Source organism: Micropterus salmoides, unplaced genomic scaffold, assembly GCF_014851395.1.
Source record: "Micropterus salmoides isolate LMB-PRFRI ecotype aquatic unplaced genomic scaffold, ASM1485139v1 Ms_hic_scaffold_2, whole genome shotgun sequence".
Classification (NCBI taxonomy): domain Eukaryota; kingdom Metazoa; phylum Chordata; class Actinopteri; order Centrarchiformes; family Centrarchidae; genus Micropterus; species Micropterus salmoides.
In genome coordinates this window covers 54227457-54251639 of record NW_024041150.1, presented here as the reverse complement: position 1 = coordinate 54251639, position 24183 = coordinate 54227457, and the positions used below count along the sequence as shown (strand labels likewise).

Here is a 24183-nt window from a genome sequence, read left to right as displayed (position 1 = left end):
CTTTTCTATATTTTAGAGATTTCTATTTAACCTTTTACTTATTACACTTTATTTATTTGCACATTCTAGCCTTTTCCTTTTGTAAATAGTACTAAATTCATGGACAACAGTTAACGTAACCTGAAACAGGATAACGTTACACAGCCAATGGACTCCTCGACCACCAGATAGCAAACTACCGAACTCTGCTCACGTGAGGAGCTCTTAAATTTTCAGGGTCGACCTGTTGAACTTTCCGAAGGAGATCCTGTTGAAGTTAAAGATAAGAAGGTGAGGATGTCGTGCTGGCGTGATGGTGAGGAACAAGAAGACAGAGAGTCGGTGAAGACACAAGCCCTGTCTTCCCTCGGTCGTCATGGGGAACGTCCGCTCACTGACAAACAAGATGAACTCTCGGTTCTGGTCAGCGGCCAGTGAAAGTATCAGGAGTGCAGCATGTTATGTCTGACTGAAACGTAGCTGAATGGGAAAACACCAGACTGCTCAGTGGAACTAGCCGGCATCTCACTAGTTTGAGCAGATAGGAAGAAACAGCGCGGTAAGAAATTGGGAGGAGGACTTTCTGTCTTTGCAAACTCCAAGTAATGTAACCCAGGACATGTTACCACAAAGTGGCGGCGCACGCTTGTGACATCATTCACTCCACCGTAGCGGACCTGTACCAAGACTTTTAGGGGCTGAGACCAAGTTGAGACCAAGAGCGAGCAAGGGCGAGACCGAGTCAAGACCAAGACCAGTTCCCCACATCACATGACACACGATAAAATGTGGAACGTGATCATAGGTGCCTTTCCCATTGATCTGAAAGATGAAGAAGGCCAGCTCAGTGGTGGGGGTGGAACTGGACAGTGTGGAGGCAGTGACTGAGAGGAGGATGAGGGGGAAGCTGAAAACCATCATGGACAACCCCTCTCATCCTGTCTATGCTGAGCTGAGGCAGCTCAGGAGCTCCTTCAGCCACAAAAACAACTGACTGAGACTGACTGAATAAGAGAATATCTCCACCCACAGCCAGGCCCGCATTAACCTGCTGTTCGCCCTGGGGCTGAGAGGTTTTGTAGGCCCACAATAAAAACAATAAAAATGTGCTATGACCACTTTTGTCTATACTTCGCGCGACAGTATGATCAGTATACGTACAGAAAAGGCAATAAGTCACCTCATGAGCTATGCATTTCCTTGTTATTTCTGACTATTTGAAAACCAAAATATATCCACAACCTGGAGGAGTGAAGGTATAAATGATAATACTTTAAATAAAAAGTAGGTATTACTAGTATAATAATATATTTACAGGTTACACATTATTTGGATCATCTGCCTACAGATAGTTTATTAGTTGAGATTCAGCTGTTTCACAAATAAAACCATTTTCTGATATTAGCCTACACCATTGTGGTTAAGGTTGATTAGTGCTAATGTTTGTATATTCATTATAATTTCAGATAATACTATAGCTTACCATTATTACAAATATTAATTCCAAAACAGCAGTTTAATTTTTGTGGGTTTCTTCAGTCATTAAATTATTGTGCAAGAAAAATGCATGTTTATGCAAAGTACTAACTTCTCAGTAATAATAACCGTGCACACAGAGTTCAACATTTCAACAAGTTTGCTTGTGCCTTAACCTTTTTTTACTGTCCCGCCATCTCCAGGTTGTGATTGGTTGGTCTGCGAAAAGGAAATAGGTGAGTTTAGCCCACAGTCACTATATTATCATGCACCTTAAAGACTTTGCCGTGGATTGGGTGTATTTAGAAGAAAACATATTTAGAGTGATTTTTTTGTGACTTTAATTTCAGGAAATTTCCGATTTTTGTTCCTGTAAATTTTACACTTTCATCTAGGATTTTTTTTTTCTCGGTTTATTAATCCCCACTCTGGCTCCATATTTTTTTGGACACGTAAAATAAATCTAAATCTAAATATGTGAATACACTTAGGAGAATTCAATTATAGCCATCGGTTACCACCTTCTGAACTCTTCTGTTTTTTTCAAACTTTGTTCAGAATTAGTATCCCTGTTTTCTGTAGCTTTTTCCAAAAACATTAACTGACACTCTTTTTATGGCAGACCCCAAACAGAGAGGGAATATGTCTCATATTCATAGCTCTTCAAACTCCTCCAACTCCTCAATCTGTGCCCGACACGGGCTGATTCAGAATCAGCTTCATTTGCCATGTATTCCGGTATGTACACATACGAGGAATTTGACTCTTGTACAATGCTCACTATGCGCTTACTTATACAATAATACAATAACACAATAAACAGTAATAAAATCAAGCACAGGCTACAGTATAGAGAACACATATATACACACTATGAACAAACAGACAGATTGAGACAATAGTGCAATAGTGCAATGAGCAGAGTGCAAAGGATACAGGAGTAAATTATTATTACCATTACTGTTATTATTATGTACATGTCGGAGGTGGATGTGATATACAGGTGCACATACACATACAAACATACATGTACACAGTGTGATGGGTGCAAAGAATGCTGGAATGAATAAGTATTGCGTGCGGTGTTACGTGCATGAGGTAGGTGGATATAATATACAATATGACAATATGAACAGCTTTGAAATGGAGAATGATGAATAAATAAATGGTAAGTGGTAGCCAGTAAACAGGAATTATTGCACAGGAATTGTTCCTGACACTGTGAAACAGAAATCAGCTGTTCATCAGAGTGATTGTGGGAAGAAACTGTTCCTGAGTCTGTTGGTTTTGGCGTACAGTGCTCTGTAGCGCCTACCAGAGAGAATAACCTGGAACAGATTGTGTCCGGGGTGAGATGGATCTGCAGTGATGTTTCCTGCCCGTTTCCTGACTCTGGAAATGTATGTCCTGAATGGAGGGCAGGGGCACCGATTAATTTTTCTGCAGTCCTGACTGTCTGTTGTAGTCTGCTCCTGTACTTTCTGGTGGCAGATCCAAACCAGACAGTGATGGAGGTGCAGAGAACAGACTGGATGATAATTGTGTAAAAGTGGATCAGCAGCTCCTTAGGCAGGTTGAGCTTCCTGAGCCTTGATAACGGTGTCAGTGTTGGGCTCCCACTTCAGGTCCTGGGATATAGTGGATCTCAGAAACCTGAAGGATTCCACAGCAGACACAGGAATGTTGAGTATGGTGATGGGGGCCGAGTGGGGGAGCTCCTCCTGAAGTCCACGATCATCTCCACAGTTTTGAGCATGTTAAGCTCCAGGTTGTTCTGAGCGCAACAGAGAGCCAGCTGATCAACCTCCCGTCTGTAGGCCAATGACCGTTGTGTCGTCAGCAAACTTCAGGAGTTTGACAGATGGGTCTCCTGAGGAGCAGTCGTTGGTGTAGATTCAATGCAAAATCATACACAGAATTTTTTATACAAACCACAGATTGCCCAAAATGTATCCCAATGGATACATTAATAGGTACTATATAACCTGTGGTTGGAAAGACTAAAGTTCTCCCTTATGGGGTTCCTTGAGGTTCCCTTCGTAGTAAAGGCCTTTGGTCTACTGATGCTGGGTTTCTTGAATGACTGAAGAGCCATGTAGTAGCCTACTGTCACAGTTACCCTGATCGTATATCACATTTTCACAAGACAAAGTGACTTCATCTCCAACTCTAACAGGGAAGAGAAGGAGAAGTTGTCTGGTTGCTGATGCTGAGTTGATGAGAGAGAAATATATTTACAAAAATGTTTCTATTAATATCAATGTGACAACAAAGGTTTGATTAGGTGCCTCAGGCTCAGTCTGCAGGAGTTCACATCTGCCTTGCTGGAAATCAAACAGACTTGGCTGTTTTTGTTAAATGAAGGTTAGGTAATAAAGTAGAATTAACAATGTCAATCCTAACATGTAAACTAAAGCACCAGCATGAGAAATAAAGACATTTTAATCCATCTGAACTCAACCATCGCGCCTCTTTCTCATTCTTTTCTGTCTTCTTCTTCTACTTCTTGAAGAGAAATGTTTTAACTGTTTTCTCTAATTAGTCACGTGTCACTTCCTCATAGTGACTGTCCTTTCTTTTTCCTCTCATATGTCAGTTGTTGCTTCAAATGTAGACAGACCTCCTTCTCTAATGGCTGAAATGAGCTGGTATGAAGTTCACACTGACCTGAAGTATCTGGAATTCCATACAGAAACATAAAAAATAACCTGAACAGAGATATAGATGTTAAAATGACTGCATATCAAATAATAACAGCTGATACAGAAATAACAGTAAAAACTAATACATGTTTAACTACAACACAGCACTAGCACATTAAAGTGCCTGACAGCAAGTTCATCAAGATAAATGTCCCATATATTATCATAAAATAATTCAAATAATAAAACATTTATCAGTTATCAGTGAACTGTAATGATATGAGCTGTAACTACACTGTGGTCTCTTATTTGTTTGGTTTGTTGACGGTGGCGTAGAGGTCGCTGGGATCAGCTGAGGCTCCAGCAGAAGAAGAGGAAGCTTTCACGCTGCTGTAGGTCACTGCATCATCTTCATCATCACCATCTTTACCCAGAACCTGGAAAAGAGACAAACAGCACAACACAGAAATTACACAACATTAAATGAGAGAAGTGTTTTCATTCACTGCCATCATCACTAGAACCAATCAGACAGCTTACCCGGCCTTTACTGTTGGTCTTCCTGGTGTAGCTGATGGAGGCGTAGGAAACACCATCTTCAGGATCAGCCTACATAGAGAAGACAACATAATGGCTGCTCAGTAACATGTGAACTTGATTGTGTTCTGGTCTGTTCTGGTGTCGTCCAGCTGCATCATCAGACTCCCCACTTCTTCTCTTGCAGAAAGAACTTAGATTCAAGAGTCACTGTGTGTCTCATAGAGCTACATTTTGAACAACAAATCTAAAAACAGTGAGTGTAACTTTGTCCTGGGTGTAGTGTGAGATCTCACCGTGTCCTGACTGCTTTCTGGACTCACTGCAGGGTTTAAGCTCCGTCCCTGAAAACAACAAACAAACAGAGTCTACTTCCATGTGGTCAAACACTGGCTCTGTGAAGGCTGTTTAGATTTGGATGACTCTGTCAGAGAGCAGCTGATTCAGCTCTGTCATAACTGTAGAAACATTTGATTACTCAGCCGTAAAACTCACAGTGTTTTCATCCATCTGGGGTTTTTTTCCTGAAGAGACAAAAGAGAGTCGACTTTAGCTTCAACAATAAAAATCCAGGTTCATCAAAACTTCTTGTTTATAATATCTGTGGTTGCTCTCACCTTTAGTTTTCTTCCATCTGATGAGAGCAACAACAATAACAATAGTTATTAAGAGAGCTGCAACTGCAACATACCACCACCAAACTCGATAGACTATAAAAGAGGACAACATCTTATTTTGTTATTTTGTGTTGTGTGAAGACGTCTGACTGAATAAGAAAATATCTCCTCCCACAGCTGAGTGTCGCTCTGACATTCAGACTTCAGAAGAGGAGAGATACAATTAAAAATCAGTAAATCAATTATAATTTTCTCTATCACTTCCTATTTTCTGTTTTATACAATGAATGGTCAGTTTTGTCTTTCCAGAAAGTGACTTAATTAAAGAGGCTTTGATTATTTTATGTTTTGCCATAAAAATGCCTAAAAGTAGAAACATGCAAAACAAAAAATTAGACAATGAATAAAATAAAAGTAAAATAATGAGGTTTATTATGGGGAGAGAAAGAGGCTGACAGGAAGACAGAGAGACTATAGAGAAAGATGAGTTACTACCTTGTAGTTTTGTTGAAGCATCATTAGTTGTTGTTAAGGCTGTAACTGATTTTGTGTTTTCAGTTGTTGTTGTTTGTGCGTCACCTGCATGAATTAAATAACACAACCCAAGAAACTGTTCAGTTAGAAAATCCCTCATGTTTACCATCTGCTGTCACTAAATGAGAAAGAATGATGTCATCTTATAAAGTCATCAGATAAACAAATGTTTTGGTGGTTTTAGTCATCTTGAACAGCTCAGCATATTCTCACCTGTTTTCTCACCTGAGGACTGAGGGCTGAAGGTGAACAGCTGCACTTTTCCAGAGTAACCATCTGTCACTTCACACTTCAAGTTAGACTTTGATTTGTAACTAAAATGAGAATCCAGGAAAAACACAGCGGCGTAGCAGACAGACTGTGATGTCTTTATGTCTTTGTTATCTTTGTCCACATCTTTACCCTCATACAGCCACTTCACTGTGTGTCCACAGAACTGTTCACGTGTCGACACAGAGCACCACAATGTCACCTCATCAGCGTCCTTACGTTCAGTCACTGGTGAAGATGGAGATATTGTGAGAGAAAGACAACAAGAGTAAAGTTAACTTCATCACTGTGATCATAATTATTGTAATGTTTCAGTATATTGTTCTAACAAGACAGTTTGAGCTGAAAACATTATGATGGAAATACTCACTGATAATAACAGACAGAAGAACCAGAGAGTCTAAAACTTGTCTTGATCGGGCCAGTCTGCAGGTGTAATGACCAACATCCTCGACTGTGACCTTCTTTATAACCAGAGAACAGTTCTCTGTAACACTCAGTCTGTCTGATTTAGATTTGGCGTTTTCAACAATCTGCCCAAATTTAACCAGCTCTACTGCTGATCTGCTCCCTGAACCACTGAAGAGCCATGTAGTATATTCACATCTTTTCTGACCGTCTATCACATTTTCACAAGGCAAAGTGACGTCATCTCCAACTCTGACAATGAAGGAGAGGGGAAGTTTTCCAGCTGCTGCTGTTGAGAAAATGATGAAAAATAAAGTGAAATGAGAAAATGTCTGTTATGTTCATAGTTAGTGACGATTATTTCTTTATCCTTAGTGTCCAAGAGTTCACTAAACTCACCACATTAGAAACAACAGATTTGTTTTTCTTAGTTAAATCAAATGTAGCTAATAAAGAATCTTTAATAATATTGATCAAGTTATTTTTTACAATGTGCCTTCCATTTATATATGTGATATATGTATTCTTACCTGTAAACTGAAGCACCGCTGGAAGAAATAAAGAAATCCATTTGAACTCAACCATCATGATTCTCTGAGTCTCTCCTTCTTCTGTCTCTTGTTCTCGTGCTCAGAACTGTCTGAGTTTCTAAACTAGTGCTTTAGTAGAGAGACGCAGCAGCTACTTCCTGTGGTTAGGATGATGACACTTCCTCATAGTGACTTTTAGTCTGTTTTAGATTTCAGTCTCTCTGAATTTCTTGTCGATGTCCAAACAGCCAAAAACTCTTTGACAGTTTTCACTTTTACACTTTAGAAATGTAGTTTTCTCTCATCCACAGTGACTGACAGAGACCCCAAATTAATGATCGGCAATAATGAGATGTAGCCGTCAGTAAAGATGTCAGAGGTCAGAGGTCAGTGCAGCCTGACAAAGATCCACCATCTACAAACACATACAACAAAGTCACTGATCTAACGCTGAAACAAACAAACTATATTAAGGCTCAAGTTCACACTTTGTTCATTCCCGTCTATTTGTGACAATGACGTGTTTCACCAACTGAAAAGAAGAAGAAGAGGAAGTTGAAGGTGTGAAGATAGTTACTTAAGATAAACTTGCGATCCTTAGATAGTGTTTATTAGAAAACAGACAGGATCCATGGTGATGTTTGACAGCACACATGAACAGACAGGTGAAGAGTCAAACTCCTCTCCCACCAGAATCTGACTCCTGATGTCCATGGTGCAATATGGTGATACTGTAGCAGCTGCTGAAGAACACAGATAAGATGATATTTTACTGCTCTGAGATCTGCTGGTTCCTCATTTTATCTAAATTTGTTTTTCAGAGAATGGAATCTTAGCAGAAGTTCAATCAGGAAGACATCATTCATGCTGACTCTATTTCTCTCCCGCCCCCTCTCTTCCTTTATTCTGCTTAGAACTCAGTCAGCTGATTGAGGACATTGAGCATTTAATTTAAACCAGTTAGATCCTCAGTGAGCCAATCATATTGTTGCTGTCAAACTTTCAAACTGTTCCTTGTTTTGTTCCGGCTTTATTGTTGAAACATGCGTTACCTATGACAGAAATACAGTTATTGGAAAAGGAAGCTGGCTTTTGGATTTAAGAGCAGCAGATCTTAGACGATCACCAGGCAGATCAGCCAGACCAGGCACCACTGCGGGTGCAGTGATCACCCAGAGGAAAGAAAAAGGGCCAGGACAGCCATGTAGACCCAGCTTGGACTTAAAGCTGCTCCTGAAGGTCCTGTCTGGACAAAATGGGACTCATGTAGGACAAGCAACGGAAATCAGAGACTGTTGTGCCCACATCTTAACAGGGACCCGTCTAATCCAGGGTTCGAGTTACGTCTCTAATGTAGCTCAGCTCCAAGAAGGAGGCATCTGAACTCCCATGGCAGTAAAATAATGCACCTACGGGGTTCACTAATTCATTTACCAACAAACATTATTTTGAATCACAAATAAAGTATTTTGTAGTTATTTAGTATCATTTACATTAACGAGATAAACAGGCTAAAATTAATATGCTGCGCACCACATGACCACAGGATGGCTGCACTTCTCCACCAGGCAGCCACCTAACTGTAATGCAGGGTGATACCTACTGTGTTAAACTGCTGCTTGTTTGTTATGCTGTTTTTTATGTATTTGTTTATTTATGATGCATCCAATTAGAAGAACACTACACATGATAAACTGCTTGCTACTGTGAGCTGGCGGCTAGCAGTGTGTAAAATAATAACACTTTAATATGATTAGTGATATCAGAGACCCCCACAAAGCTCGGATCATAACTAACCTGTCCCAGGCTGTCAGGACAAGACTCTGCCAAGATGAGAGGAAATGGACTCTGTGTTTTACATCAGTGAGGCCTTCTGTATTATAAGTTTATATGTTTTTATACACATTTAATTATCTATTAATGACCAGATAAATATCAGAAACGAGGCTCACAGCAACAGACAGTCGACACTTTAATAGGACATAAAACAAAGACTCGCTTATTGAATCCTGTTGAAAACTCCTTTAACTCCTGGAAGGTTTGGGGTCACTGACACTAGTTGCAACAAACAGTTCAAACATTGATGAGCGTCCTGACTGAACTTAGGTTAGAGCATAAATTAATATCAGAATCATAAATTAAACTTTCTAAAGTTTTAATTATTTTGCTTTTAGGCCTACATGCCTTTAAACAATGAATGAATGAATGCTTAAATACACATGAAGATTTCTCTGTGCAGACATCACAAATCACAGATTATTTTTACTCATATGTGTCATTTACACTGGTAACATGTTCCCACCACATTTTGAAATGACTGATTACATGCCCATCACTTTTAAAAAACATTTGTTAAAAATGTTCTGAAAAATAGATTACACCGAGGAATGTTAACTAACAAATGAAAAGGCTTTGAGAAAGGTTTATTTGCACAATAAGAAAACTTTCAATACATTTTAACCCCTTGACGTCTGAATTTTTTATAAAAAATAAAAAAAATTATTTGTGTTTTTATTTGCTTTCAAGCTGTTGTTAAATTAAGTGAAGCATGTTAATTTGTCTATAGAACATAGAAAAGTTCAGGTATGATGCAAATTAGCGACAACAGACATAAACAAGAAACCAGTGCATGCAAAAGGTTCCTAGGTACGTATCGAATATGCACCAACAGGCATTGGGGGAATCCATGCGCTATCTTGTCTTGCAGTCTGAAAGGAAGAGGTGTGATGCAAATTCGCGACAATCAGCGTCAAGGAGTTAAAAATAGAAGAAACAAATATACATTGTCAGTAACTTAAGCTAAAAATTATATTTTTATATTGATGAATTTTTACCTGCCAGCTGCATTTCTTTAGATAAATAAAGACATTTCCACTGTAAAGTGTAGCAGAAAATGTCTCCTGAATGCAGGAAATTAAGTGTTTAATGCTCAAAATTTCTGAGGGAGGACCCGTAGACCCCTGCTCATATATTTCAGCATTTCATGTTTCTTCAAAATAGCGTTAAAAATCTTCTCATCCTGTTCTTGTGTATCATCCCTAGGGTTGTGTATTGTTTAAAATTTTACGATCCAGTAGCAAAACCAGCCTTAAGGTGATACTGATACCAATAGAGTACTTCATTTGATCCCTTGCAAAAAAATGCCACCTGTTGAGCAGTTGATTGGTAGCCTATTATTATTTTTATGTTGTTATGGACAATCAAGGTTATCTATTTTATTTTTTTCTTGTTTCAAATAACTGTTACATAAAATTATGGGAAATTGTATCAGATCCTCATCATCGTAATAAGGTCTTCCTAATGGGTAGTAATGTACGGGGAAAGACTACAGCTTGGGAGTTTTTATATTTGAATGAGAGAGGAGGAGTGAAATAGTTTAGTGACCAAATAAGTTGTGGAAAACAAATTTAAGGTAATGTTTTGTTACGTGTGTTGAAAGTAAACAACAGAGAATTATTGTGTTAACTTTTGATCAATAAACTAAAAACCTGAAAAGATCTCCGTGAGTGCTTTTTCCTTTATTGGTGAGACGCAAACCTCCTCCAGAAATGAGTCACAAGTATAAAACGATTAAGGAGTCTGTTTAAACAGGTCACTAAATGACACTAAAGAGTCTAAGCAAACAGAGGAAAAGAGAGGCTGCACGTCCAGCCGATCAAACCAACTACACCTGAAGCAGCTGCAGCTGCAGCCGGAGGCTCCCTGAGTAAAATCAGCTGATCGCTGCTGCGCCTCAAAAGTGTTAAATTGATTTGATGGAACGCAGCGATCGATCAGTGACAACTGATGCCCTAGAGACAGGGACCAAGAGAGGAAGGGGCCCCCCGGAATTTTCTTCTGCACCCCTGGACCTGCTAACAGAATAGTTCAAGGATCTGGTCCACATTTGTACCAAATGCTTCCCCCCAGGTGTCTCAGTAACTCTCCCTGATCGGAGTGGACAGGCTGGTATGAACTCCTTTTAACCAGTTAGGAGTTTTAATCAGTGTGAGGTGTGGCCCTGTGCTAATGTGTAGCAGAGTGGAATTACTCACCGAGCTCAGGAGGAGGAAGAAACAAGGAAACAATAGGAGACTTTCTCTATGTACCTTTGAGCAACAGGCCCAAAGGAAATTTCTTTAATAAACTTCAGTTTACACAAAAGCTAACAAGGTCCCAGTGAAAGAAAAAGAACAGAGGAATGTGTATTATAATACCAAAAGCTACAGCTTACATAGATAAACTGACAGGATGTGACAGTATACTTCAGATGCTCAACGCTTGCTGGGATTGGTTGATCTCTAGTGTCCATGCAGACATGTCCTTTTGTGATTGGACGTCCTACACTGTTCACTCAGACAAAGCATGTCAAGTACTCTGTGATTGGATGTTTTCTGGCGCGCATTCAGTCCATGCGTGATCAGGTATCTTTTAATACATGCGGTTACAGTTTTTTCTGAATGCTTAAGCGCTAATCGTGATTCTTGTAGCACAATTTCTAAAACTATTAATACGTATAGCAAAACCAATCACTGAGTTTGCAAAACTAAAAGCACAAACACTGCTTTGCACTCAGTTTGCAATTTTGTAACACACACTTTGCAAAACTGTAGGCACAATTCACTGCACAACACTCTTTTTGCAGAATTTTAAACACAACTCACTGCTTACACTCAATTACCAAATTTCCAACACACTTCTAGCAAAATTATACACATGTATGGCTATCATTAACACTATTTTGCCAACTGTCTGGCACACTTTCACACGTGAAAACTGTTTTAGATAATTAGTTCACTTTGCAATCAGCCTAAGCACTATAAATAAGCCACAAGTAAGCTGTCTGTGTGCAGTACAATGAAAGGAGCAGTAAGAGTGAGAATCAGAGGAGGCCGAGGAGGCAGATGGAGAGGACGTGGAGGTGAAGAAGTTGGAGGAAGAGGACGTGGAGGTGAAGAAGTTGGAGAAAGAGGACGTGGAGGTGAAGAAGCGAGAGGGTTAGAGGAAGTTAGAGGAAGAGGACAAGGAGGAGCAAGAAGAGGATGAGGAGGGGAAAGAGGAAGGGTAAGAAGAGTAAGAAATAGAATAACTGATGACATCAGAGCTACAATAGTGGACCATGTCATCAACCATGGGATGACCCTGGGGGAAGCTGGCCAACGGGTTCAGCCTAATTTGAGCCGCTACACTGTGGCAAGCATCATTAGGACATTTCGAAATGAGAATCGGTAAGTACTTTGTAGCACTGCCATACTCTAATGAGAAACACAACAGTACCATACATGCAAAAATACTGAAATTGTTACTTTACAGAATTGCTAGACGTCCACATGTTGGGGGCAGAGGAAGAATGTTCACTCCAGAGCAAGAGACCCATATAGTGAACATGGTGATTGCCAATAATGCAATAAGACTGCGCGAAATACAGCAGCGCATAATTGATAATGACACCATCTTTCAAAATATACACAGTGTAAGCATTTCTGCACTAAGTCGTGTACTTGCGCACCACAGAATAAGAATGAAGCAAATTTACAGAGTTCCTTTCGAGAGAAACACAGAACGTGTAAAGCAACTGCGATATGACTATGTGCAGGTAAGCTATAGTGTCATTGGTTCTGAATTTGGAAGTGTATACTGTAGAGCTGTGCAAGGGCCTGATGTGCTGCATTTGTTTTGTCTTGTACAGAGAGTGATGGAACTAGAAGCAGATGCCGTGGGACATGAGCTACTTTTTGTAGACGAGGCCAGTTTTAACCTCAGTAAAACCAGGAGACGTGGCAGGAACATTATTGGACACCGTGCCATCATCAATGTCCCAGGACAACGTGGTGGTAACATAACCATGTGTGCAGCTATAAGCCAAAATGGTGTTGTTCACCATCATGCAACCATAGGCCCATACAACACTGCACACATTATTGCATTCCTGGACACCTTACATGACATGCTCACTGTTCAGAGACCAGAGCAGACCCGATATGTCATCATATGGGACAATGTTAGTTTCCATAGGGCTGCTTTGGTCCGCAACAGGTTTACACACCACCCATTCTTCACGGCACTCAACCTCCCTCCATACTGTCCATTCTTAAATCCCATCGAGGAGTTCTTCTCTGCCTGGCGCTGGAAAGTGTACGACCGTCATCCTCATCAACAGGTAGCCCTTTTACAGGCAATGGAGGAGGCATGTGGAGATACTGACCAGGCATCATGTCAGGCCTAGATACGCCATTCAAGGAGATATTTTCCCCGGTGCCTTGGACTGGAAGATATTGCATGCGATGTGAAAGACGACAGAAAGCCAGAAAGACGACATGATGTAGGCTGATTGTTTATTTTTTTGTTTTTTTGTGAAATTACTATTTTGTGTTCTGACTTTGTCTTGGTTTTGATGAGTGTGAATAAACACCAATACGTGAAGTTTGGATCCTTGTATGTTTACATGACACTATGACAAAAGTATGACCTCAAATTGACATCTGTACACAGAGAAAGCAAAAGCCAGATGTGTTTTGTATTCATACCATCAGTGTGTAGTTGGCACATTGTGTGCTTAGTAGATGATGGCTTGTGTTTACTGTTTGATACGAAAACACCATTTTTACGAAGGTGTGAAGAGTTAATCTAGCTGTGTTCGCTTTTGCAAGAGAACTACAATGTTTTGATAATTGGGTGAAAGGTTTTCTTATTTGTGTGTAGAGTTTTGCAAAAATAGCCAATAGTTACAAAAAATGGGCTTAAGCAATCAGAAAAAACTGTAATACATGCCTGTCTGTCTTCCCGCCTTTTCACAGATGGCCCCATGTATGGCTTCCTTTTGACATTCAGAAATAGCTCCCAACTCACCCACATACCTGCAACGTCCTCTCTACTTAGTCCAAACTAAGTTTTAAAGTGAGCTTAGAAATAAATCATCATAAACTGAATCAATCAGTAAGCACAGCCAATCACATTACAATACATCTATCATAAGTAATACACTCGTTAAAGGCAGCACACGTTGATACTGTTAGATTTTACATTTCTTTTTACTTAATAAATCAGTCATCTAATAAATCAGTAATGATTAGGGAAATTGTAGTAATTTAGAGTCCTCAATAGTTTTCAGTTAATTAACATCCTTCTTTAATCTTAAAAACTTCACGTTCATCACTTGTTAATATCTCACACATTTTACTAGTACTATGGGGGGGTGATGGTGCAGTGGTGCCTTTAGTGTGAGAGACCCAGGTTCAATCCCCCACTGTGACACGTCCACCTTTGTTACCCTGAGCAAGACACTTAACCCCTGGTTGCTCCAGAGGCGTGTGACCTCTGACATATAAAGCAATTGTAAGTCGCTTTGGATAAAAGAAATCTGTCTTTTTTGTCATACTTTTCATCATTAAGTTTTAAAAGTAAAGATCATCTTAAGCCAGCAGTAATATTGGTCTTAGCATGCTAAGCTAACCTTAGCTGAGCATTAGCATAGGACTTTTAGCATTAGCATTACCTTTAGCATATGGGCTAGCATCAATGGACACATGGCTTGTCATTTCATGTCCTTTCATTTCAGTTCATTTAAGTACTAGTCAGAAGAGTTGAAATCATGGTTAGATAAATACAACACATACACAGCTCATTTCAAGTCATTTATTTTAGCTCATTGGATTTACCCAAGGTCATCCAAATGTTTGTAGGTCTTATTCACCTGTTCTCATCCTCAAGCAGGGATCTGGGCCGAAGTGGCAAACAGGAAGCGATGGAGTGTGGAATCATTTATAGGGGGAAGACCTGGAATGGTCCAAGTGTGAGCCAGTACAGAGGGGTGTACTGGAGTACCTTAAGTTGCTGTTTTAAACAAAGAAGCTTTGTTTAGCATGTAAAATTTCATTTCTGGTTTTATAGTCGATATATTGTGTATTGATGTAGCCAGAAATGTTTTGGACTGTTGAGGTAACATAATGGTGTTTAATTGATTGTCAATTAACTTTGGTTTGTCTTGTAGGAGGGGCTTCTGGTATAAAGGAAGGAGGCAGAGGCTCCTCTTGAGAGAACAGCTTTGGCCTGGAAGGGCACATGTGCTAGAGACCATAGTCAAGGCCTGATATAGGTATTTTTGTTTTTGGTGTTGTTTAATATCAGTTTGTAATAATAATTTGAATAGTTTATACTTAGTTTCCTTGTTGTGTTTTTGTTAATTTTTTATATATTTTTGCAATAATTCACTTGCACAACTGCACTTTCCATGTATCTGGTGAAAAAATAAATTGAAGCACCAGGTGAAGAACTCCATGTCTCCGCCTTCCACCATGGGGCTAAACATTACAGTTAGATTATAAACTCTCTGTTAATCTAAAGAAACTATTCAGCCATCAGTGACGCTGCGTTGGTGTTTTTCAGGTGAACCTTGTCGGTGGGCAGATTAAACAGTGACAATCACACACTTTTGTTTGTGCAGCTGCTATAATTACTGTGTTTCTGCCAGTTTCTTCACAGTTATGCTGTGGATCATGCGCAGTAGTAGCTGGTGCCAACAGGAAGTAGCTCTGTAGTATTTCATGGGACCAAAACTGGCTTCACTGCTCTCCATTCAAATCTGCAGGTTGGTTTTGTCCAGTAATATACTGTCCATGGTGTTAGATTTCAGTCTCTCTGAATTTCTTGTCAATGTCCAAACAGACAAAAACTCTGTTACAATTTTCACAATATGAGATGCAGCCATCAGTAAAGAGGTCAGAGGTCAGAGCAGCCTGACAAAGATCCAACATCTACAAACACATATAATAAAGTCACTGATCACGAGACAAAGGAATATGTTTCTGCACTGAGCCAAACTAACACTGAAACAAACAAACTATATTAAGGCTCAAGTTCACAGTTTGTTCAGTCCGCTGTATTTGTGACAATGACGTGTTTCACCACCTGAAAAGAAGATGAAGAAGTTGAAGGTGTGAAGATAGTTAGTTAAGATAAATGTTTGCAAAACTGCAACATCTTATTTAGATGGTGATATCATTGTATCTTTGCAGGTATTTTTGTTCAGAGATATGAAGAGGATGTTTCAGTGAGGATGTGGTTAACAACAGCAGCAGAGCTCTGCAGGTTTTACCCCCTAATGATGACCAGATAAACATCAGGTCAGAGTAGATGGTCATGTGCATCCAGAGCATAGAAGAAGTAACCTGAATTATTAGATTTTTGTACATTCTCAAGTCACATTAGGTGCATTTAAACTGTCTGTATTTACCAAGCATGTGATTGGCAAAGGGCAAAAAAGCAGGAAAATATACTGAGACCCCCCCACACCCCAATAAAACTCTATTATAACATGGATGGTAAAGCAGGATCCATGACAACAACTTATTTGGTGGATGTGTTGCAGTGGGAATCAAAGACAAGTTTCTAATCCACTGCTCCATCGCCACCTCTCTATAATAATTATTTTGTATTCATTTTTTTTTACCAAGCATCAACAGTTAAATGTGCAACGTGAAATAATTGATTCTATAAAATTAGTTCAGTAGAAGTTAATAGATTATTTTTAATGAATAAGAGACAGCAGCAAAGGTCGCTGTCTGTTTACTGCTAAAGAAACAGTTATATTATTCAGGAAACTCAGATCAAACAGTCAGATCAGTCTCTGTCTATTGATAAACTGTAGGAGAATGACCGCGTTCACGGCATCGCGCCAGTTACACAGTCAGTGTCAACAAAGTGTTACAAAGTCAATGTAGAAATGTTCGCGGTTAAAAGCTTTTTGCTGGTTGCACAAAGTTTACAACGGGCTGCTGTAGCTTCAAAAGCAAACAGTGAACCTTAAAATCAGGTCAGAATTCTCCAGCTGGAAGACGATTTAAGGAAGTTAACAAGAGTTAAACGTTCCTGTTAAATGAAGCTGAAATCCAGCTGCTGTGTTCTGAACTGGCTGCAGAAAATAAAGATTTTCACAACTGATGCAGGAAAATACATTTTATAAAACTCACAGTGGGCTTCCTGATATGAGATGAAATCAAGACTTGAATATTGTTGTTCAAAGTCAGACTGAAACAGAAACAGCTGAGCACAAAACACACAAACATTTCTCACACTGATAAATAAAAACAAAAACAATCAGTCATAAAAAACCCAAAAGGATCTTATGAGATTTTTGTTCTCTAAAGGCTTCAACTACTCGTGTAAATGTGCTGTTATTTAACTGCAGTGGAGTCTTTTCTCTGATGAGCTGATGTTGATATGGAAGTTGTTGATCAGTGGAGTCTGACAGAGGCAGAAGGGTCTCCATCGTTTTCATAGTTCACCACACCATCATCTTCATCTTCATCATTATTCACCTGTGAAACACAAACAAACCCTCACTCTGACACACTTTAACTGACAACTTTCACATCATTGACCCACATTTAACACAAGGAGATAAGAAATAACCTGACAGCACCTGAACGCACCGTCAGCTACTGTTACATGTTTCTGTCACTGAGAGAGGAAGTGTTTCTGTGGTAAGGAAGGACGCGCAGAAGGAAATTAAGAAATAAGTTAAAAGTACCAAACTGTCACATGTTTTTATCAGCTGACCTGTTGATGTGGTACTCCAAATACAAAATGTTCCTCTTGACCACTTCTCTCACAACTGAGAGGAGGATCAGGGGGAAGCTGAAAACCATCATGAACAACCCCTCTCATCCTGTCTATGCTGAGCTGAGGCAGCTCAGGAGCTCCTTCAGCCACAAAAACAACTGACTGAGACTGACTGAATAAGAGAATATCTCCACCCACAGCCAGGCCCGCATTAACTTGCTGTTCGGCCCTGGGGCTGAGAGGTTTTGTAGGCCCACAATAAAAACAATAAAAATGTGCTATGACCACTTTTGTCTATACTTCGCACGACAGTATGATCAGTATACGTACAGAAAAGGCAATAAGTCACCTCATGAGCTATGCATTTCCTTGTTATTTCTGACTATTTGAAAACCAAAATATATCCACAACCTGGAGGAGTGAAGGTATAAATGATAATACTTTAAATAAAAAGTAGGTATTACTAGTATAATAATATATTTACATGTTACACATTATTTAGATCATCTGCCTACAGATAGTTTATTAGTTGAGATTCAGCTGTTTCACAAATAAAACCATTTTCTGATATTAGCCTACACCATTGTGGTTAAGGTTGATTAGTGCTAGTGTTTGTATATTCATTATAATTTCAGATAATACTATAGCTTACCATTATTACAAATATTAATTCCAAAACAGCAGTTTAATTTTTGTGGGTTTCTTCAGTCATTAAATTATTGTGCAAGAAAAATCCATGTTTATGCAAAGTACTAACTTCTCAGTAATAATAACCGTGCACACAGAGTTCAACATTTCAACAAGTTTGCTTGTGCCTTAACCTTTTTTTACTGTCCCTCCATCTCCAGGTTTTGATTGGTTGGTTTGCGAAAAGGAAATAGGTGAGTTTAGCCCACAGTCACTATATTATCATGCACCTTAGAGACTTTGCCGTGGATTGGGTGTTACGTGCATGAGGTAGGGTAGGTGGATTTGGTATACAGTATATATAATATACAATATGACAATATGAACAGCTTTGAAATGGAGAATGATGAATAAATAAATGGTAAGTGGTAGCCAGTAAACAGGAATTATTGCACAGGAATTGTTCCTGACACTGTGAATCAGAAATCAGCTGTTCATCAGAGTGATTGTGGGAAGAAACTGTTCCTGAGTCTGTTGGTTTTGGCATACAGTGCTCTGTAGCACCTACCAGAGGGAATAACCTGGAACAGATTGTGTCCGGGGTGAGATGGATCTGCAGTGATGTTTCCTGCCCGTTTCCTGACTCTGGAAATGTATGTCCTGAATGGAGGGCAGGGGGGCACCGATTAATTTTTCTGCAGTCCTGACTGACTGTTGTAGTAAATGTAAATGCTCCGTACTTGTATAGCGCCTTTCTAGTCTTTTCGACCACTCAAAGCGCTTTTACACTACATCCACCAGTCATACACTGAGCCTAAGTGCTCAAACGGAAACTAACATTCACACTCATTCATACACTGCCAGGGGCAAATTGGAGTTCAGTATCTTGCCCAAGGACACTTCGACACGCAACAAGGGGGAGCCAGGGATTGAACTGCCGACCTTCCGATTAACGGCCAACCCGCTCTACCTCCTGAGCCACAGCCGCCCCTGCTCCTGTACTTTCTGGTGTCCAAACCAGACAGATTGTCCAAAATATATCCCAATGGATCAAATAGGTACTATATAACCTGAGGTTGGAAAGACTAAAGTTCTCCCCTTATGGGGTTCCTTGAGGTTCCCTTCGTAGTAAAGGCCTTTGGTCTACTGATGCTGTGTTTCTTGAATGACTGAAGAGCCATGTAGTAGGCTACTGTCACAGTTACCCTGATCGTATATCACATTTTCACAAGACAAAGTGACTTCATCTCCAACTCTAACAGGGAAGAGAAGGAGAAGTTGTCTGGTTGCTGATGCTGAGTTGATGAGAGAGAAATATATTTACAAAAATGTTTCTATTAATATCAATGTGACAACAAAGGTTTGATTAGGTGCCTCAGCCTCAGTCTGCAGGACTTCACATCTGCCTTGCTGGAAATCAAACAGACTTGGCTGTTTTTGTTAAATGAAGGTTAGGTAATAAAGTAGAATTAAGAATGTCAATCCTAACATGTAAACTAAAGCACCAGCATGAGAAATAAAGACATTTTAATCCATCTGAACTCAACCATCGCGCCTCTTTCTCATTCTTTTCTGTCTTCTTCTTCTACTTCTTAAAGAGAAATGTTTTAACTGTTTTCTCTAATTAGTCACGTGTCACTTCCTCATAGTGACTGTCCTTTCTTTTTCCTCTCATATGTCAGTTGTTGCTTCAAATGTAGACAGACCTCCTTCTCTAATGGCTGAAATGAGTTGGTATGAAGTTCACACTGACCTGAAGTATCTGGAATTTCATACAGGAACATAAAAAATAACCTGAACAGAGATATAGATGTTAAAATGACTGCATATCAAACAATAACAGCTGATACAGAAATAACAGTAAAAACTAATACATGTTTAACTACAACACAGCACTAGCACATTAAAGTGCCTGACAGCAAGTTCATCAAGCTAAATGTCCCATATATTATCATAAAATAATTCAAACAATAAAACATTTATCAGTTCTCAGTGTAAATTACCTGTAATGATATGAGCTGTAACTACACTGTGGTCTCTTATTTGTTTGGTTAGTTGACGGTGGCGTAGAGGTCGCTGGGATCAGCTGAGGCTCCAGCAGAAGAAGAGGAAGCTTTCACGCTGCTGTAGGTCACTGCATCATCTTCATCATCACCATCTTTACCCAGAACCTGGAAAAGAGACAAACAGCACAACACAGAAATACACAACATTAAATGAGAGAAGTGTTTTCATTCACTGCCATCATCACTAGAACCAATCAGACAGCTTACCCGGCCTTTACTGTTGGTCTTCCTGGTGTAGCTGATGGAGGCGTAGGAAACACCATCTTCAGGATCAGCCTACACAGAGAAGACAACATAATGGCTGCTCAGTAACATGTGGACTTGATTGTGTTCTGGTCTGTTCTGGTGTCGTCCAGCTGCATCATCAGACTCCCCACTTCTTCTCTTGCAGAAAGAACTTAGATTCAAGAGTCACTGTGTGTCTCATAGAGCTACATTTTGAACAACAAATCTAAAAACAGTGAGTGTAACTTTGTCCTGGGTGTAGTGTGAGATCTCACCGTGTCCTGACTGCTTTCTGGACTCACTGCAGGGTTTAAGCTCCGTCCCTGAAAACAACAAACAAACAGAGTCTACTTCCATGTGGTCAAACACTGGCTCTGTGAAGGCTGTTTAGATTTGGATGACTCTGTCAGAGAGCAGCTGATTCAGCTCTGTCATAACTGTAGAAACATTTGATTACTCAGCCGTAAAACTCACAGTGTTTTCATCCATCTGGGTTTTTTTCCTGAAGAGACAAAAGAGAGACGACTTTAGCTTCAACAATAAAAATCCAGGTTCATCAAAACTTCTTGTTTTTAATATCTGTGGTTGCTCTCACCTTTAGTTTTCTTCCATCTGATGAGTCCAACAACAATAACAACAGTTATTAAGAGTGCTGCAGCTCCCACAATGATGAACCACCAAAAAGCTGGAAAGAGGATAAAAGGGGACAACATCTCATTTGTTATGTTGTATTGTGTGAACACACCACAATTCAGAAAGTGGGATGTATGTTAATCATGAGATGCGGGAAACTCTGGAAAACTCTGGGAATGTCTCAGGGTTTTCTGTTTCAGAGAGCACGATCAGACAAACCCTAGATCAGTAACTCCGGCAACTGATGCTGTGAACCTAACCTCCTCCAGAGGAGGTTAGATTATATATAAATATACACATACACATATATATATATATAGGCTCTAAAACGTAGGAGTGGAGGATCAGTACGTTAACAATATTATATTTTATACAGCGTTGCTCATTCATCATTTACCAGCCTGGAATTTCCTAATGAATGATAAAGTGCTGGAATTCTCCTACAGCCTATTAGGATATTCCGGGGGCGGAGCTAGACTCTAAGCACAGTGGAGCTTCATCTGCTACAAAGTCATTTATACCAAGTTAGAAAGTCCACTGAGTCCAACTCCGTTGCGGCTGCTGAGGGTGATCGTAGCCACTCTAGTCAATGCTTGTGCCCAAACCAGGGGCGAGTTCATTGCCTACAAAATGTAGCAAAACTTTTTGAGCTTGAACTCACCCCAGAAGTGCCTCTCCACTCCTCTCTGGAGAGAATACACAGCCATTTTCAAAATAAAATACCCTGCGCAGACCCCCAATCGTCAACAATAAACACAATTGAAACAGACAGAAAAGAAACAATTTAACAACATAGCCTACTTAATCTTAGTAGAATTTCAAAAAGCAAGCATTCATCACTAAATCTACAAAATCTAAACATGTCAGCAAAATCAGGCAGGCAAAACGCTCTTTTTCTGAGTGAAGTGCCTGTTTCATTTGATAAGACCAGCTGCACTGCAATTCTCTTGTGTAGTTGTGTCTACAAGCAAAGGACAGGCCATTTGCAGCCATGCAGGGGGCCCCCCACCTAGCTGGGGACCTGGGTCGTCACCCCTTTACACCCACCTCTGCCTGTGGGCTGTTCATTTAAAATATCTACAGGCCAGTTTATTCAGCTGTAACCTGACGGGACTAAATGCGCCTGGAAATAACTGAAGATGAAAATATTAATCAAACAGATTAGACACAGTTTAGGTTCCTCATGGACCTGTGATTGTAAAGTGACAGTCTCACTCAGTAGGCTTATTAATGGTTTTTCTTGCAGTGGAAAATGTGTCTAGATTCAATCTGACTGTGAAGTTTTAGACGTCTATGTTACGTTAATAAAATCTTGCTCATTTTGTATTTTATGAAATGCTGTCAAAACACATTCAGACTATCAGCAGATAATGAAAAACTCACTTTTAAACTACATTTATTTCTTTCAGCTGCACCACAGTCATCCTCACTCAGAAATATTCACATCATATCCAGCTGATAACTATGATATGTTCAATCAGTGCGACTATAATATGAAAGGTTATTGTTTTTGTGCAACTGTGGCCAACCTGACAGCTGCCTTAATGTCCACAGAGTCACTGTGTTATAAAGGACAGCGCAGCTTATAGATTTTATTCTGCGCTGAGGATAAATTTACGATGTCCAAAGATAACTGTCTGTCCATACATCGATGACAGATTGATCATAAAAGCGTCATGTTCAAGATCATGTTAGGGTAAAAAAAACTAACAGCCTATTTAACTGTAATTTTGATGGTTCTAAAGACGTAATTTTGTTCCAATATGTGCTTTGATATTGACAGTCTGAATGAGGGAATCTCAGACAGCTGCTTCAGGCTCCGCAAGAGGGGGAGGAGTCCGAAAGAAACTCAGCGTTAGTTGAAGTAAACCTCCTCCCGAGCAGGTTCACAGCGTAAGTTGCTGGGGTTCCACAGTTTATCTGATCTCACTCTCTGAAACCGAAAACCCAGAGTTTCCTTCATCTCGGGCTCAACTTTCTCACAGTTTTCACTGAACCCCCTTTCTGAGTCTGACTGAATATCTCCACCCACAGCCAAGTGTCAGAGAGAGAGAGGTTGTAGAAACAGACACATCAAAATGTTGACTCACTGCTTTGTAGTTCTGTTGAAGAATCATTGATTGCAGAGGCAGTAGTGTTGGTACCTGCTCTTATGCGGTTTTCCATTGAAGCTGTTATTGTTGATTCTGTTGTTGTTATTCTATCCTTACCTAAATAGATTAACACAATTCATCCAACTGTTCAGTAGGATACTTGTGTTGTTTTGTAATATTAAAACTTTAAATCCATAAACAAAGCAAATATTTCTGGTAATCATCCACATCATTTTGAAGTGACTTTAAACTGTTCATCGTATTCTCACCTGGTTTTTCACCTGAGGGTCGAAATCTGAAGGGAAACTCCTGCACTTTGGTACCATCAGTCACTGCACATATAAATAAGTAAAACTCGATGTAAACAGATTCAGAGAAGTCATGGTGGTTCTGGTGGGGCTGCAAAAAGACTCTGATGTCTTCATGTCTTTGTCCACATCTTTACCCTCATACAGCCACTTCACTGTGTGACTACAGTGCCGTTCATGTGTCAACACAGAGCAGGTTAACGTCACCTTATCAGCGTCCTTATGTTCAGTCACTGGTGAAGATGGAGATATTGTGAGAGAAAGACAACAAGAGTAAAGTTAACTTCATCACTGTGATCATAATTATTGTAATGTTTCAGTATATTGTTCTAACAAGACAGTTTGAGCTGAAAACATTATGATGGAAATACTCACTGATAATAACAGACAGATGAACATGAGAGTCTTGAAAATTGGGTTTTGCTGATTTGAACTGTCTGCAGGTGTAGTAACCAACATCGTCAACTTTGACCTTCTTTATAAACAGAGAACAGTTCTCTGTAACACTCAGTCTGTCTGATTTAGATTTGGTGTTTTCAACAATCTGCCCAAGTTTAACCAGCTCTACTGCTGATCTGTTTCCTGAACCAACAAAGAGCCATGTAGTATTTTCACATTTTTGCTGACCGTCTTTCACATTTTCACAAGGCAAAGTGACTTCATCTCCAACTCTGACAGTGAAGGAGGGGGGAAGTTTTT

General features: G+C 39.7%; 2 long non-coding RNA genes across 2 annotated transcripts; both read right to left on the bottom strand.

Annotated features, from left to right (window-relative positions):
* Positions 1-5128: 5128 nt before the first annotated feature.
* Positions 5129-23711, bottom strand: LOC119912789. Its single transcript, XR_005446242.1, has 4 exons — positions 23446-23711; positions 23174-23293; positions 21046-21135; positions 5129-5158 (listed from the first exon to the last, which is right to left on the bottom strand). It is a non-coding gene; the product is annotated as an uncharacterized LOC119912789 (long non-coding RNA).
* LOC119912823 lies at positions 5251-5919 on the bottom strand. The gene is made up of 2 exons (XR_005446274.1): positions 5747-5919; positions 5251-5344 (listed from the first exon to the last, which is right to left on the bottom strand). It is a non-coding gene; the product is annotated as an uncharacterized LOC119912823 (long non-coding RNA).
* Positions 23712-24183: the final 472 nt, after the last annotated feature.